Genomic DNA, 21,785 nt, shown 5'->3' with positions numbered 1-21,785 from the left:
GGACTCTCAAGAGTCTTCTCCAACACCACAGTCCAAAAGCATCAATTCTTCGGCTCTCAGCTTTCATTGTAGTCCAACTCTCACATCCATACATGACTATTAGAAAAACCATAGCTTTGACTAGATGGACCTTTGTTGGCAAAGTAATGTCTCTGCCTTTTAATTTGCTGTCTAGGCTGATCACAGCTTTTCTTCCAAGGAACAAGCATCTTTTAATTTCATGGCTGCAGTCACCATCTGCAGTGATTTTGGAGCCCAAGAAAATAAAGTCTGTCACTGTTTCCACTCTTTCCTCATCTACTTGCCATGAAGTGATGGGACCAGATGCCATGATCTTAGTTTTCTGAATGTTGAGTTTTAAGCCAACTTTTTCCCTCTCCTCTTTCACTTTCTTCAAGAGACTCTTTAGTTCTTCTTCACTGTCTGCCATAAGGGTGTTGTCATCTGCGTATCTGAGGTTACTGATATTTCTCCCCCAATCTTGATTACACTTGTGCTTCATCCAGTCCAGCGTTTCTCATGATGTACTCTGTTTATAAGTTAAATAAGCAGACTGACAACACATAGCCCTGACATACTCCTTTCCCGATTTGAAACCAGTCTATTGTTTCGTGTCCAGTTCTAACTGCTGATTCTTGACCTGCATACATATTTCTCAGGAGGCAGGTCAGGTGGTCTGGTATTCTCATCTCTTGAAGGATTTTCCACAGTTTGCTGTGATCCACACAGTCAAAGGCTTTGGTGTAATCAATAAAACAGAAATAGATGTTTTTCTGCAACTCTCTTGCTTTTTCACTGATCCAAGGGATGTTGGCAATCTGATCTCTGGTTCCTCTGCCTTTCCTATACTTAGCTTGGACATCTGGAAGTTTGTGGTTCATGTACTGTTGAAGCCTGGCTTGGAGAATTTTGAGCATTACTTTTCTAGTGTGTGAGATGAGTGCAATTGTGCGGTAGTATGAACATTCTTTGGCATTGCCTTTCTTTGGGATTGGAATGAAAAACTGACCTTTTCCAGTCCTGTGGCCACTGCTGAGTTTTCCAAATTTGTTGGGCTATTGAGTGCAGCATTTTCACAGCATCATCTCTTAGGATTTGAAATAGCTCAACTGGAATTCCATCACCTCCACTAGTTTTGTTCATAGTGATGCTTCCTAAGGTCCACATAGGAAGTCTGGCTCTAGGTGAGTGATCGCACCATCATGATTATCTGGGTCATGAAGACTTCTTTCTGTATAGTTCTTTTGTGTATTCTTGCCACCTCTTCTTAATATCTTCTGCTTCTGCTAGTTCCATACCATTTCTGTCCTTTATTGTGCCCATATTTGCATGAAATGTTCCCTTGGTATCTCTAATTTTCTTGAAGAGATCTCTAGTCTTTCCCATTCTATTGTTTTCCTCTATTTCTTTGCACTGATCACTGAGGAAGGCTTTCTTATCTCTCCTGGCTATTCTTTGGAACTCTGCATTCAAATGGGTATATCTTTCCTTTTCTCCTTTTTCTTTAGCTTCTCTTCTTTTCACAGTTGGTTGTAAGTCTTCCTCAGACAATCATTTTGTCTTTCTTTTTCTTGGAAATGGTCTTGATCCTTGCCTCCTGTACGATGTCACAAACTTCCATCCATAGCTCTTCAGGCTCTCTGTCTATCAGATGTAATCCCTCAAATCTACTTCTCACTTCTTCTGTGTAATCATAAGGGTTTTGATTTAGGTCATACCTGAATGGCCTTGTGGTTTTCCCTACTGTCTGCAATTTAAGTCTGATTTGGCAATAAGGTGTTCATGATCTGAGCCACAGTCAGCACCTGCTCTTGTTTTGTTGACTGTATAGAGCTTCTCCATTTTTGGCTGCAAAGATTTTAGTATTAACCACCTGGTGATGTCCATATTTCTTATAAGGGCACTAATTCCATTCATAAGGGCTCCATCCCTGTACTCTAAATACCCCTCCCAAAAACCCCACCTCCAAATACACTGAGGATTAGATTTCAACATATGAATTTGGTGGGGTGGGCACACAAATATTCAGTGTATAACAAAGGTCTAAGAATAAATATATGTGGTTTCTTATTATTTTGGCTATAATAGAAAAGCAAATGTAAATTTGCAAAACTCTTTTGGCTTCTTCATTTGTAAACAGAATTGAGAAATTTACCTGTTGACCTCTTGAAGGAGTTCAGTCTTCGCTCCTATTCTTTTCTAGCCTTATTCTATAAAAGAAGAACTGCTATGTTTAATCACAGGAATGTTTAGTTAAATCATACAGCTAAGGTCTTAGTATGCCTGGCTTTTGCAGATCTCAACTAGAAAAGTAGAGAAGGAAGGAGGCCTGGAATGCACATTTTTGTGGGCAAACTTAAAAAACAACTTACCTGCTGCATCTTTCTCTCTTTCTCTCTCTCTCTGTTTCTCTTTGTCTTCATTACATCTCTATCTCTCCCTCTCTCATTTCTCCTACCCACATATATACATATACATAGAAATGCACATACTACTCTTTCACTGTGCTTTTCTCATGTTTAGCCCATATATCAGTCCAGTCACGTTCACTGGCATTCTTTCCTGGGACTTTGAGCCAAGCTCCTACACTAAGTGTAAAATCTCCCTTGGCCTTGCTTTGTCCTTTGAAAGGAATAGCTAATTAAGAACAGAATCTGATTTTTAGAAACTTCAGTTCTGTGCAATACACAGCATGTACTAGATTTTTAAAGTATAACAACTACAGAAGAGATTGCATTTCATTCCACAGCAGTGATTTTTTTCTTGTCCCTCATGATTTTTTTAAACAAATAGAAAATGCTGTAAGTTATCTGCATAATTTAGTCACATACCAAGCATAGCAGGGTCCTTTTTCTGTCTACATAGTTTTATCTTTGAGAATATTGTGCCATTTTCAGTTACAAATTACTTTGTATATCTGTATTATACTGCCTTTCCTGGGTAAGTGTAAAATTCACATAATTTCAGTTGATGTTTATTCTATCATTGAAATGGATTCATTTTGTGATATTCTGAGAAATATACTCAATTTGTGGATCATTTATATGTCTCTAGTACAGTTAGCTATTCTGATGCTTAAATAGTTTATCTCATTTAGTACTTTTTTATCATAAATGTTTAAATTACTTTAACTCTTATTGGGATTGCTTGTTTTCTGTTTTGAATGGATTTCCGTGCTCAGTATTACACTCCAGGCCAGTTCTAACCTCATTGCTATTATTTCTTCACAATTATACATAGTTTCCATATTTAACATAAGCCAATTATCTATCACATATATTCATATGTTTATAGTTAATTTTAAATTAACTGCTTCTTGTCTTAAAAAAGGTAATCACTTTCAGTACTCAAGTTGTCAAAATAATCATTGCATTATATCACAATATTTCTAATATCTCATAGTTATATTCCTCCTGCCTTTGACCTTTTTGTCCAACCATAAATCTACTTCAAACTCCTTAACCAAATCTTAAATTATAAGAAAGTGTTAATGGTAAAATAAATAATTAAAAACAAAGGGAAAAAAAGAGATTTTGCACTGACTCTTCTCTTGTGGAATTTTTTTTCTGTTCTTCTAAAGAAAATTTGAATATTCTAAGTAATCATGCTTGTCTTTACTTAGAAAAGCATTTTTTTGCACATAATAGAGGAATAGTATCTATTATTTGCTTTTTGCTAAGATCAAGAATGGTACGGGGGCTTCCCAAGTAGCACAGTGGTACAGAATCCACCTGCCAATGCAGAAGACACAAGAGATGCAGGTTCAATTCCTGGGTCAGGAAGATCCCCTGGAGTAGGCAATGTCAACCTTCTCCAGTATTCTTGTCTGAAAAATTCCAGGATCAGAGGGGCCTAGTAGGCTACAGTACATGGGATCACAAAGAGCTGGACACAATTGAGCAACTGAGCACACACACAGGGGAGTTGCTGTTGCTATTCAGTTACTCAGTTGCGTCCAACTCTCTGCAACCCCATAGACTACAGCACACGAGACTTCCCTGTCCTTCATCATCTCCCAGAGTTGGCTCAAACTCACGTCCACTGAGTCAGTGATGCCATTCAGCCATCTCATCCTCTATTCACACAGAGGAATTATATTCGGTAACTCTGGATATAATTTCTGACTTCATTAATAATAACCCAATACCACCACAGTCAAAATAGTGATAGTCCTCAAAAATTATAACTATTATATTAAATAATTATAAATAACAGTAATAATTAATAATAAGCCTTAAAAATATTAAAGATAAAATTGCTTTATTAGCCAAGCCATGTACTGTGTAAAGTACATATACTGCATGTACTTTATAACATTTTCAGTAATTTCCCATAAATTCTACACTTGATCTTAGCCAAAAGGCCAAGAAGCAATCCCATAAATTCTATATGATAATTATTTCTATTTTTCAGGTGAAGAAATTGAGACTCAGACTATGACAGCTGTGGTAGCTAAATCAGAAATTAAACCCAAGTCTTTCAATTTCCAGAAGATACACTCTTTCAATACACCATGCCACAAATTTCGGTCTCAATATGGGCCAAAGTCAAAAGAACACTTGAACAATTGTTTTTTGATGTCAAAGTGTGTTTCGATTTGGGGGGTATGTGTGTGTGTGTGTGTGTGTGTGTGTGTTTTAAAGTACACAGGCAGTTTTCCTTTTCTGTTCAGTTGCAGTTGTCTTTTTCACTTTTAAAAGTTGCCAAAGAGAGCAGAGGTGGAAAACACTGGGAAGGGGACATTGTTTTAAAGTCTCCTCAAATAAAAGTATTATTTGTAGCTTGTGGATAATGTTTTTGCTGACAGACACTGTGCCTTTTTATTATGCATGGAGTGCTGTTTTTTCTTTGTCTTACCTTCTTTTGCATTTCATCCATGCTTAAAAGTAGGATAAATTTGTGTCAGGGCCCATTCCCATAACTCTTTCCACCTTCACCCAAACCAGTAGATGCTGCAGTTTCTTTTCAAAATGTGTTATCAGGTGAGAGATATAGTTTAACTTTCCAGATCAAAAGCATGCTAAAAAGAGGCAATCTTTGGGGTGTTTTTACTGAGCATCCAAACCCTTGGAGTTTTTCTACCACATGCTTTATGTCTTTCTCCACATTTCCTTGCATTTCAAATTTTCTTCCTAGATCTTTTATAGTTTGTAATCTGTCCCAGGAGCAGATTTAAATGACAGGTCTCATGGAATATATATATATATTTTTAAGATCTAAAGAGGAAAAGAAGGAATACTTTCCAAAGGAAAAAGGTATTTACTTGGAAAGAGAAATTCTCCAATGGACATGTCCACCATGAGTCAGTCCACTTTTTACTATACCTTCAGCTCCACTGGGTAGGCTTACCAGCCACCTTAAGTGGTGAAGGGAGATTTCGGGGGAAAAGCAAAGGAGCAGAGGAGGATGATCTTAAGTTAGAGAAGAAAAAGAAGAAACTTCATGAAAGTAATGTGGCCTTCCTGTTAAGTATGCAAAGAGACCCTAACCCAGTAGGCATAATACAGATGTTAACAATGGGGACCTTAGGTGGAGCAGCCCTCAGGCACCAAAGTCTCTAGTAGGCAAAATACTCAAAAAGAAGAGAACCTTTTCTTTTGAGAAAAGAAATCTTCTTTTAAAAATGTGCTCTCCCCAGAATAAAATATGATTGAAAATATGATGATCTGATTAAGCCTCCGAGTATGGTAGAAGTACATAAAGTTTCCTAAAATGCTGAGTTTATCCTCATGACCATCCAAGGTGAATCTGGCAGAGGAAAAGTGGTGCTAGTTATAGTCACTTCATTAATTATATTCAGAATATAAAAAGAACCCAAGTCCCTCCAGAATCCTGAGACTATCTGTAGATAAAATAAATTGAAGCAAGATCCAAACAGCTTTTAGAAAGTCCAGGGAAATAAAGTTTGACATCAGATTTTCCAACTATAATTAAAAGTATAATTTTAGAGTAAGTAAAATGAGTCAAAACTATGGTCTCAAAATTTTAGAATGTTCCTAAATTCTTGAAGTGATTTATCTTAGAATGCCAAGAAAAGTCCTTTCTCCGAATACAAATGCTAAAATGGAAATGTGGAATCCTTGTTAAAAACACACATATATTATAAAGCATATGATAATATGAATTTAAAAGTGTTCAAATAAACCTTCAGATCTTTCATTATACACATGCATCAATTCAGTTCAGTTCAGTCGCTCAGTCGTGTCTGACTCTTTGCGACCCCATGAATCGCAGCACACCAGGCCTCCTTGCCCATCACAAACTCCCGGAGTTTACTCAAACTCATGTCCATCAAGTCAGTGATGCCATCCAGCCATCTCATCCTCTGTCGTCCCCTTCTCCTCCTGCCCTCAATCCCTCCTAACATAAGGGTCTTTTCCAATGAGTCAACTCTTCGCATGAGGTGGCCAAAATATTAGAGTATCAGCTTCAGCATTAGTCCTTCCAATGAATACCCAGGACTGATCTCCTTTAGGATGGACTGGTTGTATAGTCCCCTTTATAACAAGAGCATTTTGCAGATAATTTCCTATGGTTGTGAAAACTGTGTATTTCAGAGATATGCCTTGCATTGTTGTTAGTTGTGATGTTACTTCCAAGAGACGAAGATCATAGTACTTCTCCCAGAAACTGTCCTCCATTCCTCCAGGTCTGTTTTATAAGGAAAAAGGCTTAACAAGAATGTCCACTGTCAGAACCATTGTTTGGCTGACATTTTTCACATCTTCCTGACAAAATTCATGAAGTCATGAATATCACAAGCATCATTATGCTTCTGTTCAAGGTGTAATCTCTGACTCACAATCATTGTGTGTGCATGCTCGTTCAGTCATGTCCAACTCTTGAAACCCCATGGACTATAGCTCTCCAGGCTTCTCTGTCCATGGGATTTTTCCAAGAAAGAACGCTGGAGTGGGTTGTCATTTCCTCCTCCAAGGGATCTTCCCAACCCAGGGGTAGAACCTACATCTCCTGCGTCTCCTGCAATGGCAGGCAGATTCTTTACCACTCAGCCACCTGGGAAGCCATCACTGTCTAGGTTCTGTATACTCCAATGTACATAAAAGTCTGCATTAGTCTGGTTGGGCTGTTATAGTGAAATGCTATAGTCTGAATGTTTATTTTCTCACAGTTCTGGAGGATGGCAGTCCAAGGTCAAGGTATTGTCAGGACTGGTTTCTGGTGAGAACAATCTTCCTGGCTTGCTGACGGCAGTCTTCTTGCCACGTCCTCACATGGCCTTTCCTCTGTGAGCAGAGGGAGAAAGATCTCTGGAATTCATTCCTCTCTTTATAAGGATACCATCAGTGCCTGTTGGATTATTACCCCACCCTTATGATTTCATCTAACTTCAGTTACCTCCCTAAAAGACTTACCTTCTATCCCCTACAGTAAAATTAAGGGTTAGGGCTTCAACATACAATTTTGAAGGGGGGACACAAGTCTGTCTATAGCAACATCTTAAGACAACTTGCTCTGATTTTCAGTCTCTCATTAATACTGTCCCCTTTGTCTAGGAATTATTCAAATTTCCTTAATTAAAATTTTATTCTTACAATATATTCTCCCTTTGCTCTCTTTACTTCTTAATTGGCATTTCTTGGAAGTGAAGTCACCTTTCCTCATGTTGTATGGATTATTCTCCCTCCTATAACACAGCATCTTCTCCCATGACTCTCCTGAAATGGTCCCATTTTCGTTGATGAAAGTTTAGTCATCAAATCAGATGATTTCTTTTCAGTTTCCATAGGCTTTTCCTTTTTGGAAACAACTGACTCCATTAAATGGTGCTTCTTTTGAAACTATTTTCCTTGATATCTTAGAGCAAGTTTATGATTTCTATTGGCATACACCACCTAGCTTATTTTTGATCATTCTTTTTTTCCCACTTGTTTCTCTGTTCATTCCTTGACTGTAGATAGTACATAAACATAGTCTTTTTCTCATCTCCTATATACTCTCTCTCACTTCAGTAGCTTTGTTTGCATTTAATATATTATTTGATTTTTCAATTGCCAGGCAACTTCCTTGTCATTTCAGCCTTTGCTATGCTCTTTGAGCTCTCACAAGAGATCTATTTCACACAGGAATCTCAGTGGAAAATAGTAGTAACTTATTTCTCTGCTAAGTAAGTCCTTAGAGATCATGTGGCCCCAAACCATCTTGCAGTCACGTCATCTGGAATATGTGGCCTTCAATGTCACCATAGCAGAGCACCAAACCAAAGGGACACTAGCTCCTAATCATCTAAGCTCAGAAGTGACACTTTTCATTCTGCTAATTTGCCACTGGTCACAACTATTCAAAGGACAACAGTCTAACTACAAAGAAGGATGAGAAAATGTAGATAAGCACATAGGATAGTTGAGAAACCCTATCTCAAGGTGACACCATCTCTCATCAAACTCTTATTTCACAGAGAAAACACAGACCATAAAGCAAAAACACCCCTAATTTTTTCTCTTTATGTACAAGGATAGTTTTTCTGCATAGTTTATAAATACCTATTTTCACCTTCTCAGTGTCTTCCACTTATTTTCCCATCTCATCAGTATCATTAAGGTTTGCCTCTTTAGCAACTTTATTTTGACATAAGAATATGTGAAAACTGCCACCCCTCCCCATTTAAAAAGTGCTCTTTCTTAATGCCTATTAATTCTCTAACTACCTTTTCTCTCTCCCTAATTTCACCATACAGTTTATCAAAAGTTGCCTTTATTCTCATGGTATATATTTTCTTAACTTTATGTACCTAGTGACTTGTGCAATTGGCTATTTTCATCTTACTTATCTCCATGGAGCTGCATTCACCAGGATTTATTTGTGATTAAATTGAATGAATATTGCTTGGTCTTTATGTCAACTTTCTGCAATATTTGATTTTGTTAATCAAACTTGTCATCTCAAAAAAAAATCATTCACTTTAACAACAGCAGTTTCCTAATCTGCTACTTTTTTGCTCCTGTCTCTGGACTACCTTATCTCTTCTACTGGGCACTCTCACTTTGCCCTTTACCAAGAGATACGTGTTTTTCAAAAGCTCTCTTCTGCCCCTGATAGATGGTCTCATCTGCTCTCGTGATTCCAGCCACCATCTATATCACAAATCTTGATCTAAGCTTTACATATCTCTCCTGAGTCCCTAACACACCTACATGCTTACTGAAAATCTCTGCCCAAATATACCATGAATACTTAAAATTGATTATGTGATATTATTGAAGATTACTTTTACCTTCAAAATTGACTTCTTCTCTATTCATTTCTGTATATCATTTCTACCACTGCCATTTGTACAGTTGTCCAAGTGGAAGGCTGGGGAGACACTGGAGACTCAGCACTGTATAATCATCACTCACCCTCACGATCAAATCAGTAACCAAGTGCTGTCTAACCTAAATTCCTAGTATCTCTCAATGTTGTCCAATTTGACAACCTTATTATGACTATTTGGTTCTGTCTCTACATTTCCTCTTATTTATGGAACATAAACAGTTCCGTCTAGTCAAAGGTATGGTTTTCTCAGTAGTCATGTATGGATGTGAAAGCTGGACCATAAAGAAGTCTGAATGCCAAAGAATTGATGCTTTTGAACTGTGATGTTGGAGAAGATTCTTGAGAGTCCCTTGGACTGCAAGGATCAAACCAGTCAATCCTAAAGGAAATCAATCCTGAATATTCATTGGAAGGACTAATGCTGAAGCTGAAGCTCTGATACTTTGGCCACCTGATGCAAAGAACTGACACCTTGGAAAAGACCCTGATACTGGGAAAGATTGAAGGCAGGAAGAGAAGGGGACGATAGAGGATGAGACGGTTAGATGGCATCACCAACTCAGTGGACATGAGTTTGAGGAAGCTCTGGGAGATGGTGAAGGACAGGGAAGCATGGATTGCTGCAGTCCATGGGGTCAAAAAGAGTCGGACAAGACTGAGCTACTGAACATATACATAAACAGTTTCTTAACTGGAAGTTATGCCTTAATCTTTTAACAAACTAAATATTCATTGAGTATTTACAACACTGGTCGGTAAGGACATTGTTCACATGGAGTTTACTATATAGTAGGAAAAATAAACTGTAAAATATAACTATACATATCATAGGTAACTGGACATTTAGGCTTTATAAGAACCTATAGAAAGGGAATTTAATCTCTAATGGAAGTCATAAAAACCAGAGGTTCAATGTTTATTTTGAACTTTAAATGACGAGAGTACATTAACCAAGTACTGAATGGATGAAGAATGATACAAATTGATGGTATAACCTGGAAAAAGTTTAGGCATAAGAGAAGACATTTAAAAAAATGAAACTATTGAGTAGCTGAAAATTTATGGAAAGAGATGCTAAGTAAGGATAGAGGCAGCAGGTAAGAGTGGGATTAGTCAGGAGCACAGAGTTTGCTTTCTCCCAAAAACTATCAAAGAGCTCTAACCAGTGGAATGAAATTCAAGTTGCATTGTGGAGAATAAATTAAAAAGGAGAATGTGAATGGGGATATTATATCTGAGTAAGAAATGTAAAGGGTAAGATAATGAACATAGAGAAGAATGGGCTAAGACATATATATACAACTTTCCTTCTCCTGTGCTTTGCAGGTGTAATAAAGAACATGTCTTCCAACGCAGAAGACATAAGAGATGTGAGTTGAATCCCTGGGTTGGGAAGACCCCCTGGAGGAGGGCATGACAAACCACTCCAGTATTCTTACCTGGAGAATCTCATGGACAGAGGAGACTGGCAACAAGCTATGGTCCATGGGGTCACAAAGAATCAGATATGACTGAAGTGACTTAGCACATAAATATAGTATAAGTATGATAAGTCTTGGGACTGTTCCAATCAGAGTCCAGGGAAGGGAGAAGAGTAAAGAATAACTTTCAGCTTCCTGCTTGGTCAATTGAGGTTAAAACTGTTTGCAATAAAGAATCAGCTTTGTGTTGTTGTTCAGCCTCCCAGTTGTGTTCAACTCTCTGTGACCCCATGGACTGCAGCACGCCAGGCCTCCTGTCCCTCCGCATCTCCCGAAGGTTGCCCAAGTTCACGTCCATTGCATCAGTGAAAACATCCAGCCATCTCATCCTCTAATGCCCTCTTCTCCTTCTGCCCTCAATCTTTCCCAACACCAGGGACTTTTCCAATGAGTCAGCCTTTTGCATCAGATGACCAAAATACTGGAGTTTCAGCTTCAGCACCAGTCCTTCCAATGAGTATTCAGGGTTGATTTCCCATAAAATTGACTGGTTTGACCTCCTTGCTGTCCAAGGGACTCTCAGGAGTCTTCTCCAGCACCGCAGTTTGAAGGCATCAATTCTTTAGCACTCCACCTTCTTTACGGCCCAGCTGTCACAACCGTACTTGACCAGCAGGAAGACCACAGCCTTGACTATACAGGCCTTTGTTGGCAGGGTAATGTCTCTGCTTTTCAACACATTGTCTAGGTTTGTCACTGCTTTCCTGCCAAGAAACAATTGTCTTCTAATTTCATGGCTTCAGTCACCATCCACAGTGATATTAGAGCCCAAGAAGAGGAAATCTGTCACTACTTCCACATTTCCCCCTTTCTATTTGCCATGAAGTAATGGTGCCAGATGCCATAATCTTAGTTTTTTTAATATTCAGTTTTAAGCCAGCTCTTTCACTTTCCTCTTCCACTCTCATCAAGAGGCTCTTTAGTTCCTCTTCACTTTCTGCCGTTAGAGTGCCATCATTCTCATATCTGAGGTTGTTGTTTCTCCTGCCTATCTTGATTCCAGCTTGTAGCTCATCCAGCCCTGTTTCTCATGAAGTGCTCAGCATGTAGATTAAACAAACAGGGTGACCGCAGATAGCCCTGTCATACTCCTTTCTCAATCTTGAACCAATCAGTTTTCCATACAGGGTTCTAACTGTTGCTTCTTGACCCGCATACAGGTTTCTCAGGAGACAGGTAAGATGGTCTGGTATTCCCATCTCTTTAGGAGTTTTCCACAGTTTATTATGATCCACACAGTCAAAGGCTTTGGTATAGTTGATGAAACAGAGGTAGATGTTTTTCTGAAATTCCCTTGCTTTCTCTATGACCCAGTGAATGTTGGCAATTTGATCTCCAGTTCTACTTCCTTTTCTAAACCCAGCTTGGACATTTGGAAGTTCTTGTTTCACATAATGCTGAGGCCTAGCATGCAAGATTTTAAGCATTGCCTTACTTGCATAAGAGATGAATGCTATTGTCCAATGGTTAGGACATTCTTTGGTACTACCCTTCTTGGGAATTGAGATGAAGACCTTTTCCAGTCCCCTGGCCACTGCTGGGCCTTCCAGATTTGCTGACATATTGAATGCAACACCTTGATGGCATCATCCTTTAGGGTTTTTAATAGTTCTACTGGAATTCTGTCCTACCCACTAGGTTTATTAATAGCAGTGCTTCCTAAGGCCCACTGGACTTTGCTGTCTAGAATGTCTGGTTCTGGGTGGCTGACCACACCATCATAGTAATCTGGTTCATTAAAATCTTTTTTGTACAGTTCTTCTGTGTATTATTTCCATCTCTTCTTGATCTCTTCAGTGTCTACTAGGTTTCTACTGCTTCTTAGCACATATGTATTTATAGCATAATTATGACAAGTCTTGGGGACTGTTCCAATCAGAGTTCAGGGAATGGAGAAGAGTAAAGAATGACTCTCAGGTTCTTACTTGGTTAACTGGGGTTAAAACTGTTTGCAACAAGAAAGAATCAGCTTAAGTCATTTAATTATTTTAAGTGTATTCTGCATCCTATAAAAATAAGTTTGAAAGATTAAGAAAATTGTGTCTCCTTAGGTTTTGCATATCCTTTGTTATGTCATGTAAATTCCCTTCTTATTTTGTATGAAAGTAGCATTAACATATATACACTATCTTGTGTAAAATGGATAGTTGGTGAGTAATGGCTGTATAACACAGGGAGCCCAGCCTGTTGTTCTGTGATGACCTAGAGAGTTGGGATGGGAGAAAAGGAGCGAGGCTCAAGGTGGAGGTGATATATGTATAATTATGGCTGATTCATATCATTGTATGGCAGAAACCAAAGCAACACTGTAAAAGTTGAAAAAAAAATTTAAAGAAAGTTTATGAAAAAACAAGAAAGGAGAGAAAATAAGATCTTATGAAAAATTGTGAATAATCTTTATCTGTTTTTGTGCTTATTACAAATTCCTGTTGTTTATCTCTTTATATGTTGATACATATTCTGAAATATCTTCTCATTCCAGCTGAGTCAACTTGTGAGGATAAAGTTTAACTAATAACTCAGACAAGCCTAAAATTGGTTCATCTACAGGAATGACCACCATATTAGAGCATTCATTTTAGTGTCAAACTTAGAAAAAACTTCCTAGTTATTCCCATTATGTCAAGATATCAGTGACACTTCAAAATGCATCATATGGAGTTTGAATACTTGAAGTACCTGCTCATATTCTTTAAGGCACTTTAAGTAGGAAAAATAAATAGAAGAAAAGTTAAGACAAAATTTCCCCAGGATAAAATGGCTCACATATTTTTACCATATGCCTTTACTTAGGAAAAACACATGCTAAAGAATTTTAAGAGTATCCAACTTTGGAAACAAAATGCAAAAACTTTCACTAGTAAATCCATGCTCAGTACAGCTCTGATTTAGTATTTTTTCAAGCTTTACACAACAATCTCTATTTTTAAAATATTTACAAGTAACCCATTTTGTAAGAAAATACCTATCTTTTGTCATAAGAAATATGACACTCTATATTTTTATTCCTACCTTTCATATGCTCTTTTCTACCATTTGATAATTTGTATCCTATGTTGTATGGCAACCTACTCCAGTATTCTTGCCTGAAGAATCCCATACAGAGAGGAATCTGGTGGGCCGTGGTCTTTGGGGTCACAAAGTCAAACACACATCCTATGTTCTTGGGCTTCCCAGGTGGAGCTAGTGATAAAGAGCCATCTGCCAATTCAGGAGACATAAATTACGCAGGTTCAATCCTTGGGTGAAGAAGATCCCCAGGAGAAGGAAATGGCAACTCACTCCAGTGTTCTTGCCTGGGAAATTCCATGGAGAGAAGAGCCTGACTGGCATTCAGTCCATGGAATCGCAAAAGAGTCAGACATAACTTAACAACTGAACAACAATCCCATGCTCTAGTCAAAGAAAACTCATGCACAATCCTTTAAATATGCTGTGTTTTTTTCATTTGTCCAGGATGCTCCTTCTGCCTGGCATGCCCCTGACCTTCTCTCTACCTGGATAATTCCTCTTCACATTCAAAACCTAATTCCAAGACCTCCTTATTCCTGACATTCTTGTCAATATCTCCAAGCAGGGTTATTTACGCCAAGTTCTGTTTTACTTTCTTTATGATCTACTTATTTAATAGCCCTTTCCTATTCAATTTTAATGAGTTGTTAATGAATCTCTCACACTCTCACACTCCTCTGTACTTTATTTGTTCTTTTATCTCTGGCCCATAAACACAGTGCCTGCTCCATTATAGGTGCTTGACAAGTGGTGGCTGAGTAAATAAAGACACCTTTTAGCTCCAATATTTTATGAAATTTCATTTAAAATGACATCAAATTACCCTTTCTTTCTTAACTTAATTTCTAGTACTATACAGTACAGTACTAGAAATTCCAAAATATCATCAGTGGCATACAGAATCCATGTTCTCACTAGACTTCATGCACATAGTCAGCTCTTAAAATTTTATCTAGCATACAACTGCCAGACATGTTTTTTTTAAAAAAAAGGAAAGAAAAATAAGATGTATCAACTCCTCACCTATTGAAAAACTTCCAGATTTCCATTCCTTTTGTATCAGGTTTAATCTTTCTTACTTATTTTTCAAATACCCTCTGTTTTAATCTGTTCAGAATTGTCTTTCCACCATTGGCCTTTATTTTCAATTGCATTCATAGTTATCTGCATTTACCCATAGAAGCTAACCATATTTCAGTGTCTTATGCTAGTTTTCCCTCTTAGAAGTCAAGAGGCAAGGAATATTGTGATAAAAATATTTTAAAAAATAGAAAGATGTTAGGACTTATTTCTGTTGGTCTGGGGAAATTACTACCTGAATTGAAATAATTCTGGCAACTGAAAGGCTTTGTTTACTTCAGACAAAGCAGACCAGTCAGCTTTGTTACTTCAGACTCAAATCAATGTATTGTCTTTACCTGAGTGCTGGTTACATTTAGAGAAAAGTCCCATGAATACAGTGAATGAGCAAGGCCACCATCTGAGATGTGTCTGAGTCCTTAGTATAGCACCTAGGGGAGTGGTGAGCAATGGTCAATATTTCCTGATTGATGACTCAATAGCTCTGGTTAAGCCTCATCATCAGAAGTCAAAATTTTTTAACAAGCATCTCAGAGTTTTCATCTCAAAGAAGAAACTAAAGAAAACCAGATTGCAGGAATTTCAAATTGTAAAATGTTCTGGTTGTCAAATTTAGACAGGGAGATCCTGTGCAATGAGAGGCCGGCTGGTGCCAATTTCACATTTTGTTCTCTGGTTTCTGGGTAAAGCTGCTCTGCCAGGGAACTGACAGGTCGAGAGCGCTCCTGCTTCCACAGACACACCAGAACATTCTATGTTCATACTGTTCCTGCCTTACCTAGGGGAAGGACTATATTCGCAATGAAAAGAGTTATGATTAATCACCAGTAGAGATTCTTTCGCTTTCTGGGTGCCCATGTTAGAACCTGGCTGAGTCAAATCTCCCCTAACATAGATCATGTAGCAAAATGAGAAGACTATCACCTAATATGACCAAAGAAGATTAAGGGTGTTAGGCCCAACTGACCCCAGGAGACAACTCTAATTCAGACTGTGATCAAGGAGCTTTATAGCACATAAGGGATTCAAAAAGCATATTAATCCACCTTCAGCAATACTGCCAATTTAACCTTCTCTCCCACTTGATTCAACCTGGCATGTGTATTACACCACTCCAAATGCTAGCAGGCTCTGTGCTCACGGCTCCCATTACGAAGCACAGCACTTAGTGTTCGTGAAAACTTTAAGAAATAATTACTTTTGAGACCTTAAACATTTCACATGGGAAAGGGAAAAAAGAAAGAAGGTACAAGTAAAGGGGACTAGGAAAAAATAAGAAAAACCCCCAAGTAGAAGCATGTTGATTCCAAAAGGAATTTAAAGGTGATTTAAAGGATACTAGATGAGCATTTGCTCTGTTTCTGCTTTAAATAAAGCATCCTGTTCTATTCAGTAGGTGTTGTACTTGTTTATTATCTAATGTCTGTTAAAAACCTCTTGAAGAGATATATCCATTCTGATATTCTAAGCACCTCGCTGGATGCACAGCACAAGCTGGTTGGAGCCATGGGTGTAACGGATGCTGCAAAGGTTCTTGAATTCATCTCTTACTTCTGGTCTCTGGAATTCAGTCTTCTCCTCCATGTAGTGTTCATAAAACTTAGTGGACAGAAACCACTAGGGACACAGCAGGTACTCAAGATTGTAGATTCTTACAAACTTTGTGTTGTTTAGTCGCTCAGTTGTGCCCGACTCTTTTGTGACCCCATGGACTGTAGCCAGTCAGGATCCTCTGTCCATGGGGTTTCCCAGTTTTTGGAAGGTTTTCCTTGATTTTCCATGATTTCTTCTCCAGGGGATCTTCCCAACTCAGGGATGGAACACACATCTCTTTATGTCTCCTGCACTGGCAAGTGGATTCTTTACCATTGTATGATCCTGGAAGCCCAGACATTTACTGCTAGTATGCAGGTATATTCTGTTAGGAAAACAAATATACTTTATTTGCAATGACACTTTCTTGTAAATTCTGTACTTCTAAAGAATATTTGGTGAACAAGTTATGTTTGCCTCCCTGTGTTACTTTATCGACAATACTCACGCAGGCGTGCTTCTATCTCAAGCAGTTACCTCCATATGATTTGCATTTCAGACCTTCCTAAAAGTATGTTTTCATTCTCTTCCCTTCCACCCCATCCCTATTCTACTTAAAATGTGTGATCCTCTGTTAAAACACAAAGAACCCTGGAAAAATAAGCAAGAAGTTTGTCATTGCCAGCTCTGGTATGAATGTATCAGAGGCTAAATTATAACTAATGAAGCCAGGACTGGAATCCATATCTGTCTGACTTCAGAAATCAGAAGTGTAGTGGCTACAATCTGATGAGCTAGAGCTCAGATCAAAGCCTAGAGTGGAAAAGAGTCTTCTGATTGAAAGGGAAAAGTAAACAAAAGGCAGCATTTAATTGTGTAATAGTTAGTAAATGAATGATGATGGTGTTTTTACAGAACAGAAGATAAGATAGTGTTCAAATAAAACAGTTCAAAAGTGAAAGTCGCTCAGTCGAGTCCAACTCTTTGCAACCGCATGGACTGTCTCCACCAGGCTCCTCTGTCCATGGAAACCTCCAGGCCAGCGTACTGGAGTGGGTAGCCGTTCCCTTCTCCAGTGCTTCTTCCCAACCCAGGGGTCGAGCCCAGGTGTCCCACATCGCAGGTGGATTCTCTACTAAAAGTCTGAGTCACCAGTTCAAAGAGACACAGAAACATAATTCAATCCACTGGAGCTACAACCCATCCTAAACCACACCATAACATTCTGATTTGCATTACACTGACATTAGAAGATCTGATTTGAATGAAATTTTATTTCAAGGACTGAAGTTTCCCCAAAGAAGGGGTGAGCTCTTATCTCAAGAAATACCAAGTGATCAAGAAGCCAGGGATAGTGGTGTCAATTGATCTAAGTACAGGGATATGTTTGGCAAAAGAGAAGCACCAATCAGAAAGAGAAGTGACCAAAAATTACTTAACAAAACAGCTTCAGAAGTAGATTTTAAAATCTTCTTTTAGATTAATTAATTGCTAGAAAAATACTATTACATTTATTCAGAGGAAATTTGCACAAGCCTCTGAAACCAAGAGGCTTTTATCATAAATGATAAGGTCACTAGACACTTATTCAAGAGTTAGTACTTCCTCAAATGGCTACCCTGTAGTCATTTCTTACTAATACACTACCAAGAAGTAACAATGTGTCTTTAGGAAACTCAGTTCAGTTCAGTTCAGTTCAGTCGCTCAGTCCTATCCGACTCTTTGTGACCCCATGAACCACAGCACGCCAGGCCTCCCTGTCCATCACCAACTCCCGGAGTTTACTCAAACTCTTGTCCATCGAGTCGGTGATGTCATCCAGCCATCTCATCCTCTGTCATCCCCCTCTCCTCCTGCCCCCAATCCCTCCCAGCATCAGGGTCTTTTCCAATGAGTCAACTCTTCGCATGAGGTGGCCAAATTATTGGAGTTTCAGCTTTAGCATCAGTCCTTCCAATGAACACCCAGGACTGATCACCTTTAGGATGGACTGCTTAGATCTCCTTGCAGTCCAAGGGACTCTCAAGAGTCTTCTCCAACACCACAGTTCAAAAGCATCAATTTTTTGGCATTCAGCTTTCTAGTATGAAGGAAAAACATCTTACAATGAAAATTTTTACAGGTGATTCTTTGATCTCATAATATGTTAATTTCTCAAAGTTGGGACTGGATCCTACCTCTAAGAAATGCTCCTTGAAACATTACATTGAAAATCTCCTCTTTTATTGCTTATTGTAAACACTGTATATGTTACTAGAATGCCAATAAAAAGCATGGTCCATGAAATTATTTTTCTAGTCATGAAATTGTGGAGAATAAAACTGGCATTTATATTGTATTCCTGCAAGGAGAGGAAGTTCTTTTCCACAAAGACTTCCCTCAGTGTTCACTCTGGAAAGAAGTATTTGCAGCTGTCTCATGGCTTAATGGTAACAGACTTGCACTTTTCCTCCTGTTTCTATTGTCCAGAGAAGGCAATGGCAGCCCACTCCAGTGTTCTTGCCTGGAGAATCCCAGGGATGGAGGGGCCTTGTGGGCTGCCGTCTATGGGGTCACATAGAGTCGGAAACGACTGAAGCGACTTAGCAGCAGCAGCAGCAGCAGGGAAAAAGAACAAAGAAAGGAAAAGTACCCTCATTAACACCGTCCTTTAACAAGCTCAGCTAATGGGCTTCAGGTATTCTAAACAGCAGCAATTTTAAAATACCTTTAAATTTCATACATTTCTTCCAGTCAGATGAAAAGCTAAGGTATATGAAACTTCATTTTATGGTTTGGGCAGATATAGAGTTAGATTACTCCCTGTCAAAGCAGAAATCAACCTCTTACAGAGAATAAGTGCTAATTAAGAAAAACAGAGTGTTACATTAAACAGATCTGTTTCTTTTGTGTGCACTTTGGGAGCATAAGCTCTAACCACAGTCTTCAGAGTGACCCTCAGTGTTCCCTAAGGATGCCGATGTGGGGCTCTGTCCAATTAGTGTGCTACTGAGCAAGTCAGAATGGTGAAGCTTTCCACAAAGAAGGTGGGCTAGGGATGCAAATACAATCAGGGAATATTATCTCTCTCTTGTGTGTCTATTACAAAACAGTATCCTCTCATGAGGCTTCTAACCCTTCTTGTTTTTTATGCATATGTATAAGTTTGCATGTGTAAGTTTTTCAGGGCTTCTCTAGTGGCTCAGCGGTAAAGAGTCCACCTGCAATGAAGAGAGGAGGGTTCAATCCCTGGGCTGGGAAGAACTGCCAGAGAAGGAAATGGCTACCCACTTCAGTATTCTTGCCTGGAAAATCCCATGGACAGACAGACCTGGCAGGCTACAGTCCATGGGGTCCCAAAAGAGTCAGACACAACTAAACAACAACAACAACAAGTTTTAAAAGTGTCTAATAAGAGAAAACTGAAAATGCCCCAGAAAAAATAAAACTGCTTCAACAGAGAAAGGTGTCTCTTTTCCTGGTGAAGGAATATAGAGTTAATACCAGGGAATATACATCCGCTGAAATAACTGAAACACAGATGCTTCCAAAATTTACTTTCGGTCCTACTGATCAGGCTATAAGTAATTTTAATTATTATTTCTTAAGATTATAGTAGATAAAAAGGTCTCAGGAGTATGCTAAACAGCTTTAACACTTGCTTACATTTGGTGTACCGTTTTCCTCCTCCCAGGTGGGGCTAGTGGTAAAGAGCCCATTTGCCAATGCAGGAGATGTAAGAGACGCAGGTTCGATCCCTAGGTCAGGAAGATACCCTGGAGGAGGGCAGGCAACCCACTCTAGTATTCTTACCTGGAGAATCCCATGGACTGAGGAGCCTGGTGGGCTACAGTTCATGGGGTTGCAAAGACTGAAGTGACAGAAGTGACTTACCATGTACTCACATTCTTCCAGGCTCCAACCAACAGTAGCAATAACAGATATCCAGATCTTAAGAGGACAGAACTATAATGGTACATTGAATATGGAAAGGAAGAACCAGCAATGGTTACTATATATATATATATATATATATATATATATATACTCATAGAACAAATCAGCATCAAACTAAGGAATAAGCTTCCCCCAAAATAAGCAGACAACAAATGCTTGCTCCTCTTACTGAACTCTAGAAACAGCTTTGAAGTTATCAGTAACCACTATTTCTGAAGCAACCAATAGCTTCATAACTATGTTTACTTATATTAGATTAACTTATATTAGAGTTTATTTAATGCAGTTGCTCACAAATTTTATGCAACTTTGTAGTGTTCTGTGTTTGTTTAAATGACATGCTTTTCTAAGCTCAATATCAGTGTTTTTATACTGTGCAAACTAAGAAATTACAGGGGGATATCTGGTAAGCTTGATAGGAAACCCGAGATGTCAGCAATTTGCTGGCTAGGATTTCAAGTGGCTCACACTGTTAACCTTCACCAGGAACAATCTTGGTGGACAGAGCCACAGGGGATGCCCATCCATCACAGTCACCCAGGATAATGTGAGAGAGAATCAAAGGGCAGTGGGACAGGGACCGGTATGTTCAGATTCCACAAGAAATGGCTTCAGTCAGGCCTTGTCGTGGAAGAAAATAACCCTTTAGGAATCAGATGGAATTCTATTTTCAGTTTTAGAGGAGGGAGGATACTATTAATATTTAAACGTTGATGAAGTGTGATTCTTAACGCCTCTTTATATGGGTTTATATATAGGATTTCACTTGGTAAGCGATTCAACAGATTTTACAGAGGAAATGTTTTTCAATGGCATTTTTGTGGCACAGTAGATAGAGGTGAGGTCAATATTTCTTTTGAAAAAATAAACTAAAAAATTGCTAGAAAGTCATGATTTATTCTAAAAAATATGCTGAGTCAAAGGAACATGAAAATTGAAGGGATAAAAATAGAGAACTAGACTTTCCTGATGCTCAATTGGAAATTTCTTCTGGTGTCAGAACATGGCTGTGTAACAACTTTAATCCCAGTGGATTTTCAAAAAATACAAGAATCTTCAGATTTTAGTAGCCCTTGATTACTGCCTTAGCCCCCATGCTAAATCCCCTACTCCACACACTTTGGTGTGGTTTTTTTTTTGTATTTTTTTTTTTTAACAATTTGTCCTCAGGAGTATTTTCCTTTCCATAATTATTGCAGCGGTTTGTTAGTCTATTGGCCACCAATGCAATTGTTCCCCTGTTTCCTCACCCCGTGTAGGTCCCTTCCACATTGACCTGGCCTTGGTCTTGTGACTTTCTTTCACCCATTGGCAATTCAAGTGCTGAAACTTGCATAGTACTTGTGCATTAGGGTTTGTCCTCTTGGAAATCTGTTGTTAGGAAGCCTGTCTAGTCTAGTGAAGACACCTAGCCCAGCCCACAAGCAGAACAAAATGGCCAGACACATGGAAAAAAACAGCCTCGGT

The 21,785-nt window shown here is 38.7% G+C and overlaps 1 pseudogene; it reads right to left on the bottom strand.

The window, feature by feature from the left end:
* Window positions 1-4,239: 4,239 nt before the first annotated feature.
* LOC136145326 (U2 spliceosomal RNA) lies at window positions 4,240-4,375 on the bottom strand (annotated as a pseudogene).
* Window positions 4,376-21,785: the final 17,410 nt, after the last annotated feature.

Source organism: Muntiacus reevesi, chromosome 12 (genome assembly GCF_963930625.1).
Source record: "Muntiacus reevesi chromosome 12, mMunRee1.1, whole genome shotgun sequence".
Taxonomy (NCBI): domain Eukaryota; kingdom Metazoa; phylum Chordata; class Mammalia; order Artiodactyla; family Cervidae; genus Muntiacus; species Muntiacus reevesi.
Note: the sequence above shows the minus strand (reverse complement) of the source record. Positions and strands in the feature narration are given on the sequence as shown.